We start from the raw sequence: 21902 nt of genomic DNA on the forward strand, positions 1-21902 counted from the left end.
TTACTGGAAATGCTCTTTAAGGAAACTAATGGCAAATATATGGTTTTTTCTGTTTTCTTTCCCTTTGAACTTACTGTAATTTTTAGTTTTCCAATTAAACTCTCCTTAACATTTTCTTTCACTTGCCTTCTCTGTCTCATCAGTTCAGTTCAGTCGCTTAGTCATGTCCGACTCTTTGCGACCCCATGGACTGCAGCACGCCATGCTTTCCTATCCATCACCAACTCCTGGAGCTTGCTCAGACTCGTGTCCATGGAATCATCTCATCCTCTGTCCTCCCCTTCTCCTTCTACCTTCAATCTTTCCCAGCATCAGGGTCTTTTCTGAGTCAGCTCTTCACAACAGTTAGCCAAAGTATTGGAATTTCAGCTTCAGACTCAGTCCTTCCAATGACTATTCAAGATTGATTTCTTCTTGGATTGACCAGTTTGATATCCTTGCAGTCCAAGGGACTCTCAAGAGTCTTCTCCAACATCACAGTTCAAAAGCACCAATTCTTCATTGTTCAAATTTCTTTTTACTCCAACTCTCATATCCATACATGACTACTGGAAAAACCATAGCTTTGACTAGACGGACCTTTGTCAGCAAAGTAATGTTTCTGATTTTTAATATGCTGTCTCACAGATATATCTTTTCTTCCTTTTCCTTAGATCAGCCATATTGGCCAAACCACAAAAGAAATTCAATTCTCCAATTAAAATGACTTCAGATCCTGTCTATCCAAGATTTACCTTTTCATGCACTTACATTTCTAGCTTCCTGCCACATATTAATATTTCCCATATAGTGTGCTTTATCTCTTCAATAGTGAGTCATGTAAAAACTTGCACTTTGTCAGATGTTAAGTTTTTCTGAATGTTCTCCATTTCTGCCAAAGGTATTGTCAATTTATTTGACTATCAAACTGTAAATTGGTGCCAAAATTTAGGTTGTCATTAAGTCACTTGTACCTGATCTCACTCTGTTTAGTCTACTTTGCTTTCTTTTGGTCTTCCAAAGTATGTCTTCTGTTTACCCTTGATCAGAATTATTATTGTATCCCAAGCATTCTATACACAATTCTATCTTTCCAATTTGTTGCAGTTCTTCTTTCACTATGTTTAATTCACTGGCTATCTCTTTCATGGAAATTTGTCTGCCTAATTTGAAAGTAAAAGTGAAGTAGCTCAGTTGTGTCCAACTCTTTGCGACCCCATGGACTGTAACCTACCAGGCTCCTCTATCCATGGGATTTTCCAGGTAAGAGTGGGTTGCCATTTCCTTCTCTAGGGGATCTTCCCCACCCAGGGATTGAACCTGGAGCCCTCCAATTGTAGGCAGACGCATTTACCATCTGAGCCAGCAGGGAAATCCCTGCCTACTTTAGTCCTTGATAACTTAATACCATCACAAGAAACAAAGTTACATGCAAAGAGGAATGGGTTAAAGATACACCATTCTGTATGTGTGGTTGAGTCCTTTGTTGTCCACCTGAAGCAATCACAAGATTTTTAATCAACTATACACCAATAGAAAATAAAAGAGTTTCATACCATAAAAAGATATATAATTCTAGATTTAAATTAGCATCTATATGCATGTCTTTGAATACATTTCCTATTCTCTATGAGTCTCATTACTTCTGTGCATAAATAAGATCAAATAAGAAAATATGAGTAAAGTGCTTGACATGGTGAGAAAAATACTAGTAGCACTTATCTTTATTTCTGTAGACAATTTTCTAATGATGCATGCTTTCATTTGTTTTTCTGTTTTCACAGTTAGGCATTTAAATATGTACACAAAACAGTGATATAATAAGACCAATGAATCTTGTGTTCAAAAGCCTACGCATAATGCTGTCAATCATATGATATCAATGAATTAGGAATTCCCTACACCATTAAGTGATATTGATAGGAAAAGAAGGTAAATCTAAGTATAGAACATGTTTTTGTTTCAGGAAAGATTAAATTCTGTCACCTGCAACATAGAATGGGACCTATGTAATTCACTTTCACCTGCTGGTTAGCTGGTCTTCCCCAAAGAATTGTACTGTATTAGGAAGTCACAGCTAGATCAAAGTTGTTGAGAGACAGTTCATAGTTTCAGGCCTGGGCATATCTTCCGTCCTTGCTGTATTGGTGATCTCTTTATGGGCCCATTGTAGGAACACAATGGCTAAGGAAAGACGATATATGATATACATGACACAAGTAACTGTCTACCTGGTTATTGAGAGACTCCTCTGTAATGTGTGTTTTATGCTGAGCATTAGAGAAAGATCCTTATTTTATGATCACTCCAACAGCTCTATTAACATAAGATTACCCCAGATTTCTTTGCCACTGATCTTTCCCTTTTGTTCCTTTCAGACCTCTTATCAGCCAGCTAAGCTGTCTCCCTGAGCTCAGAAGGCCATGTACAATTTAGACTTTTCTCTTTTCATACAAAGTATACATCCAAGTTAGTTCTAGAAGGTCTTGTAGGTCTTTATAGAACCGAACAACTTCAGCTTCTTCAGTGTTACTGGTCGGGCATAGGCTTGGATTACTGTGATATTGAATGGTTTACCTTGGAAACAAACAGAGACCATTCTGTCGTTTTTGAGATTGCATCCAAGTACTGCATTTTGGACTCTTGTTGGCTATGGTGGCTACTCCATTTCTTCTAAGGGATTCCTGCCCACAGTAGTAGATATAATGCCTAGAATGTCAATGTTCACTCTTGTCATCGCCTGTTTGACCACTTCCAATTTGCCTTGATTCATGGACCTAACATTCCAGGTTCCTATGCGATATTGCTTTTTATAGCATTGAGCCCTGCTTCCATCACCAGTCCCATTCACAGCCAGGTGTTGTTTTTTCTTTGGCTCCATCCCTTCATTCTTTCTGGATTATTTCTCCACTAATCTCCAGTAACATATTGCACACCTACAGACCTTGGGAGTTCATCTTTCAGTGTCCTATCTTTTTGCCTTTTCATACTGTTCATAGGGTTCTCAAGGCAAGAATACTGAAGTGGTTTTCCATTCCCTTCTCCAGCGGATCATATTCTGTCAGACCTCTCCATCACGACCCAGCCATCTTGGATGGGCCCACATGGCATGGTTTAGTTTCATGAGTTAGACAAGGCTGTGGTCCATGTATAGGGGACTCGAATGCAAAAGTAGGAAGTCAAGAAACACCTGGAGTAACAGGCAAATTTGGCCTTGGAGGAAAGAATGAGACAGGTCAAAGGCTAATAGAGTTCTGCCAAGGGAATGCACTGGTCGTAGCAAACACCCTCTTCCAACAACACAAGATAAGACTCTACACATGGACATCACCAGATGGTCAACACCGAAATCAGATTGATTATATTCTTTGCAGCCAAAGATGGAGAAGCTCTATACAGTCAGCAAAAACAAGACTGATCTGACTGTGGCTCAGATCATGAACTGCTTATTGCCAGATTCAGACTGAAATTGATGAAAGTAGGGAAAACCACTAGACCATTCAGGTATGACCTAAATCAAACCCCTTATGACTATACAATGGAAGTGAAAAATAGATTTAAGGGACTAGATCTGATAGACAGAGTGCCTGATGAGATATGGATGGAGGTTTGTGACATTGTACAGGAGATAGGAATCAAGACCATCCCCAAGAAAAAGAAACACAAAAAAGCAAAATGGTTGTCAAGGAGGACTTACAAATAGCTGTGAAAAAAAGGGAAGTGAAAAGCAGAGGAGAAACACAAAGATATACCCATTTGAATGCAGAGTTCCAAAGAATAGCAAGGAGAGATAAGAAAGCCTTCCTTAACAATCAATGCAAAGAAATAGAGGAAAACAACAGAATGGGAAAGAGTAGAGATCTCTTCAAGAAAATTAGAGATATCAAGGGAACACTTCATGCAAAAATGGACACAATAAAGGACAGAAATGGTATGGACCTAACAGAAGCAGAAGATATTCAGAAGAGGTGGCAAGAATACACAAAACTGTACAAAAAGTATCTTCATGAACCAGATAATCACGATGGTGTGATCACTCACCTAGAGCCAGACATCCTGGAATGTGAAGTCAAGTGGGCTTTAGGAAGCATCACTACGAACAAAACTAGTGGAAGTGATGTAATACCATTTGAGCTATTTCAAATCCTGAAAGATGATGCTGTCAAAGTGCTGCACTCAACAGGCCAGCAATTTGGAAAACTCAGCAGTGGCCACAAAGACTGGAAAAGGTCAGTTTTCATTCCAATCTCAAAGGATGCTCAAAGTACCACACAATTGCCCTCATCTCACACGTTAGTAAAGTCATGCTTAAAATTCTCCAAGCCAGGCTTCAGCAATACGTGAACTGTGAACTTCCAGATGTTGAAGCTGGTTTTAGAAAAGGTAGAAGAACCAGAGATCAAATTGCCAACATCCGCTGGATTATCAAAAAATAAAGAGAGGTCCAGAAAAACACCTATTTCTGCTTTACTGACTGCCAAAGCCTTTGACTATGTGGATCACAAGAAACTGGAAAATTCTGAAAGAGATGGGAATACCAGACCACCTGACCTGCCTCTTGAGTAACCTGTATGCAGGTTAAGAAGCAACAGTTAGAACTGGACATGCAACAACAGACTGGTTTCAAATTGGAAAAGGAGTATGTCAAGGCTGTATATTGTCACACTGTTGATTTAACTTATATGCAGAGTACGTCATACAAAACGCTGGGCTATAGGAAGCACAAGCTGGAATCAAGATTGCTGGGAGAAATATCAATAACCTCAGATATGCAGATGACACCACCCTTATGGCAGAAAGTGAAGATGAATTTAAAAGCCTCTTGATGAAAATGAAAGAGGAAAGTGAAAAAGTTGGCTTAAAGCTCAACATTCAGAAAACTAAGATCATGGCATCCAGTCCCATCACTTCATGGCAAATAGATGGGGAAACAGTGGAAACAGTGGCTGACTTTATTTTTCTGGTTCAAGATCACTGCAGATGGTGATTGCAGCCACGAAATTAAAAGACACATATTCCTTGGAAGGAAAGTTATGACCAACCTACACAGCATATTAAAAAGCAGACTTTGTTTGCCAACAAAGTCTGTCTAGTCAAAGCTATCTTTTTTCCAGTGGTCTTGTATGGATGTGAGAGTCGGACTATAAAGAAAGCTGAGTGACAAAGAATTGACGCTTTTGAACTGTGGTGTTGGAGAAGACTCTTGAGAGTCCCTTGGACTGCAATGATATCCAACCAGTCCATCCTAAAGGAGATCAATCTTAGGTGTTCACTGGAAGGACTGATATTGAAGCTGCAACTCCAATACTTTGGGCACCTGGTGCGAAGAGCTGACTCATTTGAAAAGGCCCTGGTGTTGTGAAAGATTGAGGGTAGGAGGAGAAGGGGATGACTGAGGATGAGATGGTTGAGTTGCATCACTGACTCAATGGACATGGGTTTGTGTGAACTCTGGGAGTTGGTGATGGACAGGGAGGCCTGGTGTGCTGCGGTTTATGGGTTTTCTAAGAGTCGGACACGATTGAGTGACTGAACTGAACTGAATACATCCAAGTGTACTATTTATAGCTTTGACTATGACAAGGATTTTCTTTCATCATGTTCTTTGTTAGCACCAGCGTAGCATGCCAATCCTTTTCTAAACTACAACTGAATCCTTCTTTTTTTTCCCCATAATTTATTGTAAGGAACCCCATTTGAGCAGAGGAAAGTAGTTACCAGTGACATATAGACCTATTTGAGCCTGGTTGGAAGACAATGTTTCCATTTACTAATTGCAATGGCTGGGCTCAATGCCTACTTCACATCATTATCCAATGGATTTATTAACATCAAACAATTTTCAGTCACTGGATGTTCCATGATAAGAACTTCGGTTACCACGTGAGCCCAACAGTGCTCCGATAGCTATTTTCTTTTTCAAACCTAAAGCAAGTCTTATTTACAGAAACTGTGTGTGTGTGTGTGTGTGTGTGTGTGTGTGTGTGTGTGTACGCACGTGCGCACACGTGGTAAGTTGCTTCAGTCATGTCTGATCCTTTGCAACACTATGGACTGTAGCCCACGAGGCTTCTCTGTCCATAGGATTCTACAGGCAAGAATACTGGAGTGGGTTACCATGTCCTTCTCCAGGGGATCTTTCTGACCCAGGGATTGAACCTGCATTGCCTACATATCTTTCCTTTGTAGATGGGTTCTTTACCACTAGCTCCACCTAGGAAGCTCCCTTACAGAGTGTAGTCTTGCTATAAAACTTTAAGAAGTTTGAGCCATAGTTTTAACCACTGACACGTGCTAGTTCTCTTCCCCGCATTCTTATCCATTAGTTCTCTTCCCCCAATTCTTATCCACTCCCAGAACTGATTTTCAATCCTATGTCACAAATGGCAGGGAAACTTACCCAACAACTCAGACTTGCATATACTAGCCCCATTAGAAATCAATAGCCTGAGTAGATTTGAACAACAAATATATTTGAATCATATTCTTATATGCCTTAAAAATCCAAAGGAACCTAATAAATTCTGTGCCTCATTTTCACTGGCTGGTTGGTTCTCCCATTATTATCTAGACCATGAGGTAATTGAAAAGTCTACAGATGCAGCAAATCCTCTAAACCTTATAGGGTTTCATGTCTCAGCTTCTGGCATACACGTGTTTTGCTAAGTTATGTAGAATACTCACCACTTCCTGTTCACTGAAGTCAATTATCATGATAATATATATTATCAATAGAGTGGATTTCTTTGATGTCTCATGGAATGTCAGGAAAGCAAAGTTTTTGTAGACTCAGTTCAGTTCATTTAAGTCAATCAGTCGTGTCCAGCTCTTTGTGACACCAAGGACCACAGCACACCAGGCTTCCCTGTCCATCACCAACTCCTGGATCTTGCTTTAACTCATATCCATTGAGTTGGTGATGCCATCCAACCATCTCATCCTGTGTTATCCCCTTCTCCTCCTGCCTTCAATCTTTCCCAGCATCAGGGTCTTTTTCAATGGGTCAGTTCTTATCAGGTGGCCAAAGTATTGGAGATTCAGCTTCAGCATCAGTCCTTCCAATGAATATTCAGAACTCATTTCCTTTAGGATTGATGGGTTTGATCTCTTTCTCTATCCAAGGGACCCTCAGGTGTCTTTTCCAACACCACAGTTCAAAAATATCAGTTCTTTGGTGCTCAGCTTTCTTTATGGTCCAACTCTCACATCCATACATGACTGTATGGATACTTTCAATACTTTTCCAAAGCTATAGAAAAACCATAGCTTTGATTGGACAGAACTTTGTTGGTAATGTCTCTGTTTTTGATATGCTGTGTAGGTTTTCTTCCAAGGAGCTTTCATAGCTTTTCTTCCAAGGAACGAATGTCTTTTAATTTCATGGCTGCAGTCACCATCTGCAGTGATTTTGGAGCCCAAGAAAATAAAGTCTGTCACTGTTTCCACTGTTTCCCCATCTATTTGTCGTGAAGTGATAGGACCAGATGCCATGATCTTTGTTTTTTGAATGTTGAGTTTTAAGCCAGTTTTTGTAGACTATTTCAGGGCAAAGAATATAATCACATTGCAACAAGAACTACAAGATTATTAAAGCATACTGCCACTTTTATTATATAAAGACAAACTCTATGTTCTTTCTTGATAATGAGAATTCAGAGAAAAACATTTGTCATATCCATGGCTAGATACTAATGCCTCAGGCCACTGTGAGTGTCTTCCCCTACCTGTAAGCATCACCTTAGGGTGGCTCCATGCCTGAGAGGATACAATCTTTCTCCTTCCAAGCTTCAAGCCTCTGTTTCTTCTGGCCAGCTCTGGGCACTCTTCAGAGAGCGACCACAGAATACAGATTGGTGCTTTTGGTGTTTCTTCATGTGCTTTAAATTATCTGCTATAGACATTTAAAACTAGCATTATGCAAAATAAAGGTGAAGAGTAAAATTCATGCTAGTAGTTTAAAGAAAGAAAGAAAGAAAGTGAGGTCACTCAGTCGTGTCCAACTCTTTGCAACCCCATGGACTGTAGCCTACCAGACTCCTTCATCCATGAGATTTGCCAGGCAAGATTAATGGAGTGGGTTGCCATTTCCTTCTTCAGAGGATCTTCCTGACCCAGGGATCGAACCCAGATCTTCCACATTGTAGGCAGATGCTTTACCATCTAAGCCACCAGAGGAGTCACCTAAGAAAAACCTACATTTGATGAGGATGGGATTGGAACCCACATGTGCAGAGCACAATGGATTAGCAGTTCATCACCTTAACCACTCAGCCACCTCGTCTGGAGTTCTCCAGACCAGAATACTGGAGTGCATAGCCTTTCCCTTCTCCAGGGGATCTTCCCAACCCAGGGATTAAACCCAGGTCTCCTGCATTGCAGGCAGATTGTTTACCAGCTGAGCCACAAGGGAAGCCCAGTAGTTTAAAGGTTTCTTTATTTAGAATGACATTGGTGGTGGTGGTTTAGTTGCTAAGCCATGTCTGACTCTTGCAACCCCGTGGACTGTAGCCTGCAAGGCTCCTCTGTCCATGGGATTTTCCAGGCAAGAATACTGGAGTGGATTGCCATTTCCTTCTCCAGGGGATCTTCCCAACCCAGGAATTGAACTGAGGTCTCCTGCATTGCAGGCAGATTCTTTACCAACTGAGCTATGAGGGAAGCCCACAGAATGACATTAAATAGCAAATAAAAAGCACCATGAAAAATCAAAAGTAATGCTCTGGAAGAAAAGAAAAAGCTTAGTATATACCTTATAGAGCCTTTTCTCCTGCTCTTTGAACAAGAGTTTGTATATCTTCACTTTGCCTTGTGCCTCACAAAGTGTAGCCAGCCTTGCCAGAATCAGGAGATTCTGAGATATGCAACAATTTGAGAACCACTGTTCTAACACATCAGGAAATCAAAGAGAGAGCTCTTCCAGCTGTTAGTATATCTCAGTTATTATTATTATTTTTTTAATTTCTCTGGAGATAATCACAGAGATGGTTTATGGAACCATTGTACCTGCACTGAGACGAAACTTCACTATGAAACTAGATTTACTGTGCAGCCTCTATGGGTCCCACTATAACAAGAGAACCACCATAGCATTTCAATGTTATCCCAAATCAAACAGTCTTTAAAGATGTTAGGTTACCTCTTCTCAGTGCACCTGTACTCTTAGCAAAATCTGAAGATCCCTTTGGGGTAGAATCAGAGGGAAGTTTGTTATATACACTTGTGTCTATATTCATTGTATATACTTCTCAAAGACTCTTATTATCCCCATTAAATTAACATATTCAGAGTCTGTGAATGTACATTGATCTACAAATTGTAAGTAGAGCTATTAACAGAATTTTCTATTGCAGTGACTAATATTAGCTTTCATTTATTCAAATGAAGAAATACCCTAAGTGGAAACCCATCAGTCTTACTCTAGGACTTTAAGATGGATTCCATGGATACCCATGGATCTAGGTGAAATAAATGCCACTCAGGCCCCCTGCTCTTATTTTTGTTATATCCATCTTGCCTCTGGGCAGTGCTTCCCTGGTGACTCAGTGGTAAAAAATCCACCTACAATGCAGGAGACATGGGTTCGATCCTTGGATCAAGAAGATCCCCTGGAGAAGGGAATGATAACCCACTCAAGTATTCTTGCCTGGGAAATCCCATGGACAGAGAAGCCTGGCAGTCTACAGTCCACAGTGTTGCAAAAGAGCCAAACACAACTTCGCGACTAACCAACCTGCTTGCTACTGATGATTAACAGCTGCCATCTAGATTCTGGAACATTAGACTCCAGGGAGGTAGCAACATTTTCCAATCCTAAACCTGGCCTTCTTAACATTATGGTACCCTTCAGCATCATTCACTGAGCTTTTCCAAGGAGCATACAATGAAGGTGTTTCCAGTTGTTTCCAGATAATCCATTCTAATATCTTCACTTCACTCTGGATTTCTGTTCTATTCCTCAATATTATGCTAATGAAAGTCTAGTACATTGAACTCATTTACACTTGCACATAATATCTACAGGTTTCAGTTTAACATCTACCATTATCGTCATGCATGCATGCTCAGTCTTGTCTCTTTTTTAACTCCATGGGCTGCAGCCCGCCAGGCTCCTTTGTCCGTGGGATTTTCCAAGTGTTGACTAAGATATATAACCACAACCTAAAAGTAGAGTGTGATTTTATTTGGTGGGAATGTTTAGGACTCCAAGCCTGGAGACAGCATCTCAGTAGCTATAAGAAAACTGTTCCAAGGAAGCTGGATGGGGCATCAGGGTATACACAATTTTGCAGCAAAGTGGGCAGGCAGTCTAAATACCAAAGATAAGATATCCAATTAAGGAATTTATAATTTTTTGTACGGAAAGATGCAAGCTTCTGGGCTCACTGAATTGATTTCTTTTACGTGTACCTCAGCTCTTTGGGACCAAACCCGTTTATTTGTTCACCTTAAGTAGTGGCAGGTAGCTGCTTCTTACATTTCCCCAGCTTCTCAGCAATCACTGTGGGCACCTGCTGGATCTCTGTTTGAGGAGCCCTCATTCACATTTCCCCTGGAGAAGGGAAAATACCCATTCCAGTATTCTGGCCTGGAGAATTCCATGGACTGTATAGTCCATGGGACTGCAAAGAGTTGGACACAGCTGAGTAACTTTCACTTTCACTTTCATTCACATTTGGTGGCCAGGAATCACTGATGGCTATATTTCTTGTTTATTGATATGGCAAGAGATATTTTCATTTCACAAGCAAGAACACTGGAGTGGGTTACCATTTCCTACTCCAAGGGGTTTTCCAAACCAGTGATCGAACTCATGTCTCTTGTGCCTCCTGCATTGGCAGGCTGTTTCTTTACCACTGTTCTCCCCAAGAAGCCACATGTCCATTATAAAAACCAGCTCCTAGTCAGTATGATTTGAGGATTATGCTGAATCCTAAGTATGAGTGAGTAGACTTCATATATAAATTTCTTTTTATCTTCATTTTTATATTCCTCCATTCTTGCCTAAAACCCTCAAGATCAATCTTTCCACCTATGTCTTCTTGGTTTCATTCATATCCTTACCAGATCCTAAGGTGACTTTGATGTGAATGCTGTTTCTTGCTGCATCAGAATTTTTACTTCTCTACCCAAATGGTACTGAGATTTGACTGTGGTATTTAACCTGGAGCCAATGATTATTTGTGAGGGAAGGAATTAAAGTGAACAAAACAGCTCTGTTGCTTTCTTTGCTTATGTTTGGTGTGGCTCTTTTATTATTTTGTTTTCAAAACAAGGGAGAACAGACTCCTGTGCAATGTTGAAGAGAAGGGTTTTTAAGAAGTTGGGGTTCATAAGAAGTTCAGGCTTTCTTCTCTAATACCTATTCCAATTGACAGGATCCCACTCTCCTTATCAGTTATGTGTACATTTCTTTTCCATTGAAACAGGATAACAAAATTTTAGTCATTTAGCTACCAGTTATAATTGTGGGAGCTTTGACACTTCATTTTTACTCTCATTAGTTTTATTTCTTCATATATAGAGATTAGATATCATAATCTATATAATTTGATCCTTTGTTTACTGGCCTATGATGTTACAATTTCTCCCTCTCTCATTATCTAGTGTTAGAAACTTCTTTTTTTTTCAGTTATTTCTCTAAATATAACCCTTTTTGCTTTATTTTACAGCTGATTCAGATGTTACTCTGAATTTTAGTGGAATCCAGTAAAAATTACTAGAAGGCCAATGGTAATATGTGTAGGTGCAGTAATTCAACCAAAAGCATTTCATATTGCTGCAAATTCATAATATGGCCAATCAGCTTGCAATTATTTTTAATTTGCAGTAACAGAAAAGCACAGGTAGTTACTGAGTAAAGATAAAAAATAACCATTGTGAATTAAGAGCATTAGGACATGTCAAGTATTTAAAATGTGATCTTATGCCCAAAAGCCTGGCCTATCTGTACCCCTGTTATGTACACGTGGGTGAAATAGAAAAGAATAGCTTTAGTGCTTTGCCAGCGAAGGGATAGACACTGGACTTCTGCCTCAGAAAACTGTCAACCCCAGAGAACTTGATATTCTCCTAACCTCGATGATCTTCTTTGTCTCTTCAATGTTTTCTTGGGTGATTTGTTGGCTGCTCCTTCCATGATTAGCAGAGAGGAGAAGACTGTATGTGCTCAGCCATGTCCAACTCTTTAAAATCCCAAGGATTGTAGCCCACTAAACTCCTCTGTCCATGGGATTTTCCAGTCAAGAATACTGGAGGGGGTTGCCATTTTCTACTCCAGGGTTTTTTTCTGACTTAGATATCAAACTCATGTCCCCCACATTGACAGGCAGATTCTTTACCACTGCACTACTTGGGAATGCCCAACTGTTCGTCAAATCCACCTTTTATTACTCATGGAAGATTATAGTGGCTGGAGTCTTGCCTGTAAGAAATGGAGAACAGGAAGGCTTTCATGTCTGGGATGCCCACAGGACACTGCTTGGTTTCAGTACTTTATATAAAAATGCTTCATAAAAAATATAAAACTTTTTTTGCATATTGCATAATCCAAATCTATTATAAGAGTACTCTCAAGATTAAGAACTGTATCTTGTTTGCTGTTTAGTAGCTAGCTAAGTTGTGTCCGACTCTATGGAACCCCATGGACTTTAGCCTGCCAGGCTCCTCTGTCCATGGGTTTTCCCAGGCAAGAATACTGGAATGGGTTACTATTTCCTTCTCCAGGGGATGTTCCCCACCCAGGGATTTAACCCACACCTCCTACACTGGCAGGCAGATTCTTTACCACTGAACTACCAGGGAAGTCCATGCAGTAGTTAGAAGGAATAAAAATAAAATGAACTAAATTATAAGTAAAAAAAAAAAAAAAAAAAGAATTTGTGGGAGTTCTATATATCCAAGGCCAACCAGATGTCAAGATGATCAATAAATTAAGACAAAGAGAGAAACTGAAAATAACAAAATATTTTCAAGGCAGGAATAAAGATGCAGAAGTAGAGAACAGACATGTGGACGCAGTGAGGGAAAGGGAGGATGGGACAAAGTGGGAGACTAGGATCAAAATATATATATTACCGCGTGTCAAATACATAATTAGGGGAAACCTGCTACAATGCACAGGAAGCTCAGTCTGATGCTTTGTGTGGCAGGCTTTGGGGAGTGGTGGGAGGGAAGACCAAGAAGGAGGGATTTATGTGTTCGGTTCAGTTCAGTTCAGTCACTCAGTCGTGTCCGACTCTTTGTGACCCCATGAACCCCAGCACGCCAGGCCTCCCTGTCCATCACCAACTCCCGGAATTTACCCAAACTCATGTCCATTGAGTTGATGATGCCATCTAACCATCTCATCCTCTGTCGTCCCCTTCTCCTCCTGCCTTCAATCTTTCCCAGCATCAGGGTCTCTTTAATGAGTCAGCTCTTTGCATCACATGGCCAAAATATTGGAGTTTCAGCTTCAACATCAGTCCTTCCAATGAATATTCAAGATTGATTTCCTTTAGGATGGACTGGTTGGATCTCCTTGCAGCCCAAGGGATTCTCAAGAGTCTTCTCCAACACCATAGTTCAAAAGCATCAATTCTTCTGTGTTCGGCTTTCTTTATAGTCCAGCTCCCACATTCATACATGACTACTGGAAAAACCATAGCCTTGACTAGATGAACCTTTGTTGGAACAATAATGTCTCTGCTTTTTAATATGCTATCTAGGTTGGTTATAACTTTCCTTCCAAGGAGTAAGCGTCTTTTAATTTCATGGCTGCAATCGCCATTTGCAGTGATTTTGGAGACCCCAAAAATAAAGTCAGCCACTGTTTCCACTGATCTATGTATACATATAGCTGATTCACTTCACTGTACAGCAGAAATTAACACAACATTGTAAAACAATTATCCAATAGTAATTTTTTAAAGGTTTTATTCATTTATTCTGACAGTGCAAGAAAGAGACCAAAAGTAGTGCTTCCTCCCAACTATCCACCACAGAATGGCACCAGGTTAGGTATTGGTCCAGCTGTGGATCAGCACAGATGGGGGAGTTTCTCTCACTCATTACCAAGGAAGCTCCAGCAGAAGACTCCTGCTATTTTATTGAGTAGTGGGTCAAAGAGTAGGAGAATAGGAAGGGCTAAGAGTGGAAAGGTAGTGAGTCAAAATGGAAGTAACCATAGTCTAAAACTCATCTTCTGCATCTGAGTGGTCAACTCAGGAGGAAGGGATTTTTGTCTCTCAAGTCTTGTGCCTTCCCTCATGGCTCAGACATAAAGAGTCTGCCTGCAATTAGGGAGACCTGGGTTCAATCCCTGCATTGGGAAGATCTCCTGGAGCAGGAAATGGCAACCTACTCCAGTACTCTTGCCTGGAAAATCTCATGGACAGAGGAGCCTTGTAGGTTACAGTCCATGGGGTCGCAAAGTCAGACACAACTGAATGACTTCACTTTCACTTTCTTTCAAGTCGTGTAGTTTAATAGCCATCCTCACTGACAATCTATTTGAATCTTTGGAACAGGGATGAAGTGGATGGAAAACTCTTACAGGAAAACTCCATTAAGACTGAAGTGTCTCCAATTGTAAAAGGAGTGCATTTATTTGAAATAAAGTGACTGGCATTATCTTGTCCTTTCCCATAAACCACTTGAACCCATCCTTTTATTTTCCATTAAAACAATGAACCCCCCACCCTCACCCCATGGCTTGAAATGATAGGCAGCATGTTGAGTATATCATATACTCCAATTAGACCCATTGATGTGGGCTACAGATCCAGGGTTTTTATCAGATGTAATTGCCACTAGAAGATATTAAGAAGAGGTGGCAAGAATACATAGAAGAACTATACAAAAAGATTTTAATGACCCAGATAACCACAAAGGTATGGTCAGTCCCTAGAGCCAGACATCCTGGATTGCAAACTCAAGGGGGCCTTAGGAAGCATCACTACAAGAAAAGCTAGTAGAGGTGATGGAATTCCAACTGAGCTATTTCAAATCCTAAAAGATGATGCTGTGAAAGTGCTGCCCTCAATATGCCAGCAAATTTGGAAAACTTAACAGTGGTCACAGGACTGGAAAAAGACAGTTTTCATTTCAATCCCAAAGAAGGGCAAAAAGAAAGAACTGAAACTACTGCACTGTTGCACTCATTTCATATGCTAGCAAAGTAATGCTCAAAATTCATCAAGTTAGGTTTCAACAGTACATGAACCTAGAACTTAAAGATGTAAAAGCTGGATTAATAAAAGGCAGAGGAACCAGAGATCAAATTGCCAACATCGACTGGCTGGTAGAAAAAATAAGAGAATTTAAGAAAAACTTGTATTTTTGCTTTATTGACTACACAAAAGCCTTTGACATTGTGGATCACAACAAACAATGGAAAATTTTTAAAGCAATGGGAATACCAGCCACCTTACCTGCCTTCTGTATGCAGGTCAAGAAGCAACACTTAGAACCAGACATGGAACAATGGACTGGCTCAAAATTGGGAAAGGAGTAAGTCAGGGCAGTATATTGTCACCCTGCTTATTTTAACTTATATGTAGAGTATATCATGTGAAATGTCAGGCTGGATGAAGCATAAGCAGGAATCAAGATTGCCAAGAGAAATATCAGTAACCTCAGATATGCAGATGATACCACCCTAATGGCAGAAGTGAAGTGGAATTAAATAGCCTCTTGATAAAGGTAAAAAAACCAAGTGAAAAAGCTGGCTTAAAACTCAACATCTGAAAGACAAAAATCATTTCATCTGGTCCCATCACTTCATGGTAATTAGATAGGGAAACAGTGACAGAATTTATTTTCTTGGGCTCCAAAATCACTGCAGGTAGTGATTGCAGCCATGAAATTAAAAGACATTTGCTCCTTGGAAGAAAAGCTATGACAAAACTAGACAGTATTAAAAAGCAGAGATATTACTTTGCCACAAATGTCCACCTAGTCAAAGCTATGCTTTTTCCAGTAGTCATGTATGAATTTGAGAGTTTCATAAAGAAAGTTGAGTGCCCAAGAACTGATGCTTTTGAACTGTGGTGTTGGAAAAGACTCTTGAGAGTCCCTTGGACTGCAAGGAGATCAAGCCAGTCAATCCTAAGGGAAATCAGTCCAAAATATTCATTGGAAGGATTGATGCTGAAGCTGAAGCTCCAATACTTTGGCCATCTGATTGGAAGAATCAACTCATTGGAAAAGATCCTGATGCTGAGAACAATTGAAGGCAAGAGGAGAAGGGAATGACAGAGGACAAGATGGTTGGATGGCATCACTGACTCATTGGACATCAGCTTGAAAAAATTCCAGGAGATGGTGAAGGATAGGGGAGCCTGGTGTATTGCAGTCCATGGGGTTGCAAAGAGCCAGACAGGACTGAGCGACTGAAAAACAACAGCAGTGGAAACTGAACAGGATATAAACATTGGCTGTCAGGGCTTGGGTCTTCCCAGGAGGCTCAGTGGTAAATAATCCACTTGCCAATGCTGAAGATGGGTGTTCAATCCCCAGATTGGGAGGACCACCTGGAGAAGGAAAGTGTAGCCCACTCCAGTATTCTATCCTGGGAAATCCCATGGACAGAGGACCCTGGCAGCTAAAATCCATGGGTTCTCAAAAGAGTCAGACCTGACTTAGTGACTAAACAGCAACAAGTAGGTTTTGGATGGTTTGGCCTAAGTCAGGGGAATGTGCAGGCAGGAATGGTTAAGTCAAACTGGGAGAAAGTATCAACTACACTCAAAGTTGAGCGAGACCTCTCCTGATAGGATGAGAAGGCCCATGTGATTTATTTGTTAGGTGGGATAGCTTTTCCATGCTGTTGTGGCACCTTCTGACAGCAGTGACAGTCTACAGGCCCAGTTTGGATGCAATCTGAATTTCCATGGCTGTCCTCCATAGATCCCAATGAATCTATTTGCTCTGGGAAAGAGAACAACTAACTCATTCTCTGTGTTTAGCTGACAGTCTTGCTCTGCTCATTGGCTCCTCTCCCTGTTTTAGTGTACAGTGAGCATCTATAGATTTAATAAAAAAGCTTATTAGTAATATCTAGATTTACCTAAATCTCTTTTCCTCAAGGAAAGGGTCACAAGGCTTATTTATACGGTAGTCTCATGCTTGCCAATCTCAACTAAACAAGCAGACCATTAGCCACACTCTTTGAAATTGTAACATGGCACATTTTGTGGTGGCCTGGAAAATCATGAAGCTCTGCCCATTGTTCCACATCTCCTTCACTTCATTCTGTAACTGACAGAGCTCTCTCCAATTGGATTGCAGCCACACTTTCTTCCATCCTAGTAGAACTTAACTGGAAAGAGACATCAGTAAATCAGTCCCATGCAAGGTTTCAGGAAGTCACTGTGTCTGAATCCCCATTGGACTAGTGGAGAGCATTTCCTGTTGGGAGGCAGGGGAGCACTCCTGGGACCTACTCTTGGAGTTATGGGACAGCAGCTGGGCCAGAAATTACCATTTGTGCTTCACCAGAGAAAACTTGAGCCTCCTCTATCAGGCAAATTGAAGTCTCTTTTCAGACCCATGGCATGATTGGAATTTCCAAATGTAATTTGGAACTTTAGAACTATGAATCTTGTGGCCACTAGCCTCCCAGGCCCAATAACAGGCCAATAATTGCCTCTCAAAAAGATGTTTACCTTTTAGCCACCTCTAGTAGCATATGGGTCCAGAAGACTAAAGGGTCGGTCCTAACTGATAAATTGAAAGATTGCTGTGATCTGTAACTCTAAAGGCAAATTGAGTTGGGGGGGGGGCGTGTCCCAGGAAAGAGCATGCTAAGTAGCTTGATGGAGCGCCTCCAGGGTATCCTATTGCTCAGGGCCCCACTCAGAGCCAGTGGCCGTTTTAGTAACCTAGGAGATAAGTAGCATCAGATGAAAAGTAAGAGTCTCAGTAACCAAATAGGTCTACCAACTCACTGGGCCTCCTTTTCTTAAAATGTTTTATTTGTATTGGGGTATAGTCAGTTAACAATGTTGCAATAGTTTCAGGTGAACAACAAAGGGATTTAGCCATACATACACACGTATCCATTCTCCACAAATTCCCCTTCCATCTGTCAAGACAGAGGGTCAAATTCTTGGCAGTCCTCTCCTCTAAATGATATCATGCTTCTTCCCAAATTTTACCCAGGAACTTTACTTAAGTTGCAAGTTCTTAAAACTTGTTCATATCAACTGTTTTGCCATATGTGGGCAATAGATTTTCCAGCCCCTGTTGGGCATGGCCCTTGTTCTCAACTCACCAGGAAGATGTCACCAATAAAGAGAAAGGCTAATCCTCCCTCTCGGAGCAGATAGTTTTTCTAGATCATGACATATCAATAGAAGGCAGGCAGTAGCCAGGGGATTTCAGTAGCCTTGTAAAGTTGTCTTGAACCCCATTTTGCATAAAGGAAAACTGAACCTGATCATCTTGGTGCAGAAGGATGCTGATGAAGGCACTTACATCAACTGCTGCATTATTTTAGCTCAAACAATAGCTTCTATGACACTCACCATGCCGGTTATTGTCTTGATTACAGTATTGAATTGCTTTCAACAAGTGGTGAATCTTAAAGGCTTTCATGCAGGCCAAATAGGACTATTGAATGGAGAAATAGTCTCACAGAGGAATTTGGTTTCCTTAAGCTCAGAAATAACTAGGTATTTCTTTCTTACTCTCCTCATCTGCTATTGCTTTAGGGAGACAGTCCATGGGGTCGCAAAGAGTCAGACACGACTGAGCGACCTCACTTTCACTTTCATACCTGAATGGTCTAGTGATTTTCCCTACTTCACTTTAAGTGTGAATTTTACAGTAAGGAGCTCATGATCTGAGTCACAGTCAGTTCCAGGTCTTGTTTGTGCTAACTGTATACAGCTTCTCCATCTTCAGTCGCAAAGAATATAATCAATTTGATTTCAGTATTGACCATCTGGTGATGTCTGTGAGTAGAGTCATCTCTTGTGTTGTTGGAAGACAGTGTTTTCTATGACCAGTGAATTCTCTTTGCAAAACTCTGGTAGCCTTTGCCCTGCTTCATTTTGTACTCCAAAGCCAGACTTGCCTGTTACTCCAGATATCTCTTAAATTCCTACTTTTGCATTCCAGTCCCCTATGATGAAAAGGACATCTTTTTGTTGTTGTTGTTAGTTCTAGAAGGTTTTGTAGGTCTTCACTGAACTGTTCAACTTCAGCTTCTTTGACATTAGTGGCTGGGGGATAGACTTGGATTACTGTGATGTTAAATGGTTTGCCTTGGAAATGAACCAAGTTCATTCTATCACTTTTGAGATTGCACCCAAGTATGGCATTTCAGACTCTTGTTAACTATGAAGGCTAATCCATCTCTTCTAAGGGATTCTTGACCATATATGCATGGTAATTTGCTTGTCATGTCTGACTCTTTGTGACACTATGGACTGTAGCTCACCAGGCATCTCCATCCATGGGATTCTCCAGGCAAGAATAAGTTTCCACTTTGACTCAGCTTCTTCATTCTTTCTAGAGCTATTTCTCCACTTTTTCCTTCTTCCCCAGTAGCGTATTAGACACCTACTAACCTGGGGAGCTCATCTTTCAGTGTCACTTCTTTTTGCCTTTTCATACTGTTCATGGGTTTCTCAAGGCAAGAATGTTGAAGTGGTTCACCACTCCCTTCTCCAGTGGATCACATTTTGTCAGAACTCTACCATGATCTGTCCATCTTGGGTGACCCTGCATGGCATAGCTCATTGTTTCATTGAGTTATGCAAGGGTATGATCCATGTGATGATTTTGATTAGATTTTGGTGACTTGCTTTCATTCTGTCTACCCTCTGATGGATGAGATAAGAGTTTTCTGCAAGCTTCCTGATGTGAGTCCAGGCTATTGAGAAAACTGGGTCCTGCTCTTGTGCCAGAGCCATTCTCAGTAGATATTTAATTCTAGAGATTGCTTCAAGAAAATGAGAGATACCAAGGGAATATTTCACACAACGATGGACATAATAAAGGACAGAAGTGGCAAGGGTATAGCAGAAGCAGAAGAGATTGAGAAGTGGCAAGAAAACACAGAAGAACTGTACAAAACCTGTCTTAATGACCTGGATAACAATGATGGTGTGGTCACTCACCTAGAACTAGACATTCTGGAGTGTGAAGTTAAGTGGACCTTAAGAATCATTACTATGAACATAGCAAGTGGAAGTGATGGAATTCCAGTTGAGCTATTTCAAATCCTAAAAGATGATGCTGTTAAACTGCTGCACTTAATATTCCAGCAAATGTGAAAAACTCAGCAGAGGCCACAGGACTGGAAAAGGTCAGTTTTCATTCCAATCTCAAAGAAAGTCAGTGCCAAAGAATGTTCAAACTACTGCATAATTGTGCTCAATTCACATGCTAGCACAGTAATGCTCAAAATCCATCAAACTAGGCTTCAATAGTACATGAACTGAGATCTTCCGGGTATACAGGCTGGAATCAGAGATCAAATTGCCAACATTTCTGGATCATAGGAAAAGCAGGAGAATTCCATAAAAAACAAAAAAATCTACTTCTGCTTCATTGCCTATGCTAAAGGCTTTTTGTGGATCACAACAAACTGTGGAAAATTCTTAAAGAGATGGGAATACCAGACCACCTTACCTGCCTTCTGTGAAATCTGTAAGCAGGTCAAGAAGTATTAGAACTTGAAATAAAACAGTGGATTGGTCAAAATTGGGAAAGGAGGACATCAAGACTGTATATTGTCACACTGTTTATTTAACTTTATCAGAGTACAACATGCATAATGCCCAACTGGATGACTCACAAGCTGGAATCAAGATTTCTGGGAGAAATTTCAATATCCTCAGATATGCAGATAACATCACCCTAATGGAAGAAATTTAAGAGGAAGTAAAGAGTCTCTTGATGAAGATGAAAGAAGAAAGTGTAAAAGAGGACTTAAACTCAACATTCAAAATACTAAGATCATGGCATTTGGTCCCATAACTTCATGACAAATAGAGGAATAAATGGAAACAGTGACATACTTCATTTTCCTGGGCTCTAGAATCACTGAGGACAGTTACTGCAACCATTATATTAAAGGATGCTTGCTCTCTGGAAGAAAAGCTATGACAAACCTTGACATTGTATTAAGAAGCAGAGACATCACTTTGCTGACAAAGGTCTGTATAGTCAAAGCTCGTCCATATAGTCAAAACTGGTCCATATATTCAAGCTACTGGTTTTTCCAGCAATCATGTACAGATGTGAGAGCTGGACAATAAAGAAGGCTGAGAGCTGAAGAATTGATCCTTTTGAACTGTGGTGTAGGAGAAGACTCTGGGAGTGCCTTGGACAGCAACATCAAACCATTCAGTCCTAATGCAAACAACCCTGATGTTGCAGGTGAAGCTCCAATACTTTGGCCACCTGATGGGAAGAGCCAATTCATTGGAAAAGATTCTGATGCTGGAAAGATTGAGGGCAAGAAGAAAAAGGGCAACAGAGGATGAGATGGTCCAATGTCATCACTGACTCAATGGACATAAGTTTGAGCAAACTCTGGGAGATAATGAAGGACATGGAAGTGTGCTGTAATATAGTTCATGGAGTCACAAAGAGCTGGGCATGACTAAGCAACTGAACAAGAACAGCAAATATCTCTTCAGGCTCTAAAATGAAGTGATCTTGAAGGGCTCCACACACATTTTCACTAAAGTCATAAGCCTTAATTACTCACTGCATTACAGGATGTCTGTCTTTGTCAGGGGCCAGCTTAAAGCTAGCTTAGAGCATAACTTGATGCAACCCAGTGTAAGGATCCAATGGTTTGGGGCTTCATTACCATAGGACCACGAGGAATAGTCAGGGGCTGTTTTCCTAGCTTTCTAATACCCTCTTTCTGGGTTTCTAATTTGACTCACAGGTAAGCATGACTAGAGACTTGTGTGTATGTGTGT

The 21902-nt window shown here is 40.6% G+C and overlaps 1 protein-coding gene and 1 non-coding gene across 2 annotated transcripts in view; one reads left to right on the plus strand and one right to left on the minus strand.

The window, feature by feature from the left end:
• KLHL1 (kelch like family member 1) overlaps nt 1-21902 on the plus strand; it is a 489854-nt gene that overhangs the window by 266110 nt on the left and 201842 nt on the right. The window lies entirely within an intron of this gene.
• TRNAS-GCU (transfer RNA serine (anticodon GCU)) lies at nt 8179-8260 on the minus strand. Its single transcript has one exon. It is a non-coding gene; the product is annotated as a tRNA-Ser (tRNA).

Source organism: Odocoileus virginianus, chromosome 8, assembly GCF_023699985.2.
Source record: "Odocoileus virginianus isolate 20LAN1187 ecotype Illinois chromosome 8, Ovbor_1.2, whole genome shotgun sequence".
Classification (NCBI taxonomy): Eukaryota; Metazoa; Chordata; class Mammalia; order Artiodactyla; family Cervidae; genus Odocoileus; species Odocoileus virginianus.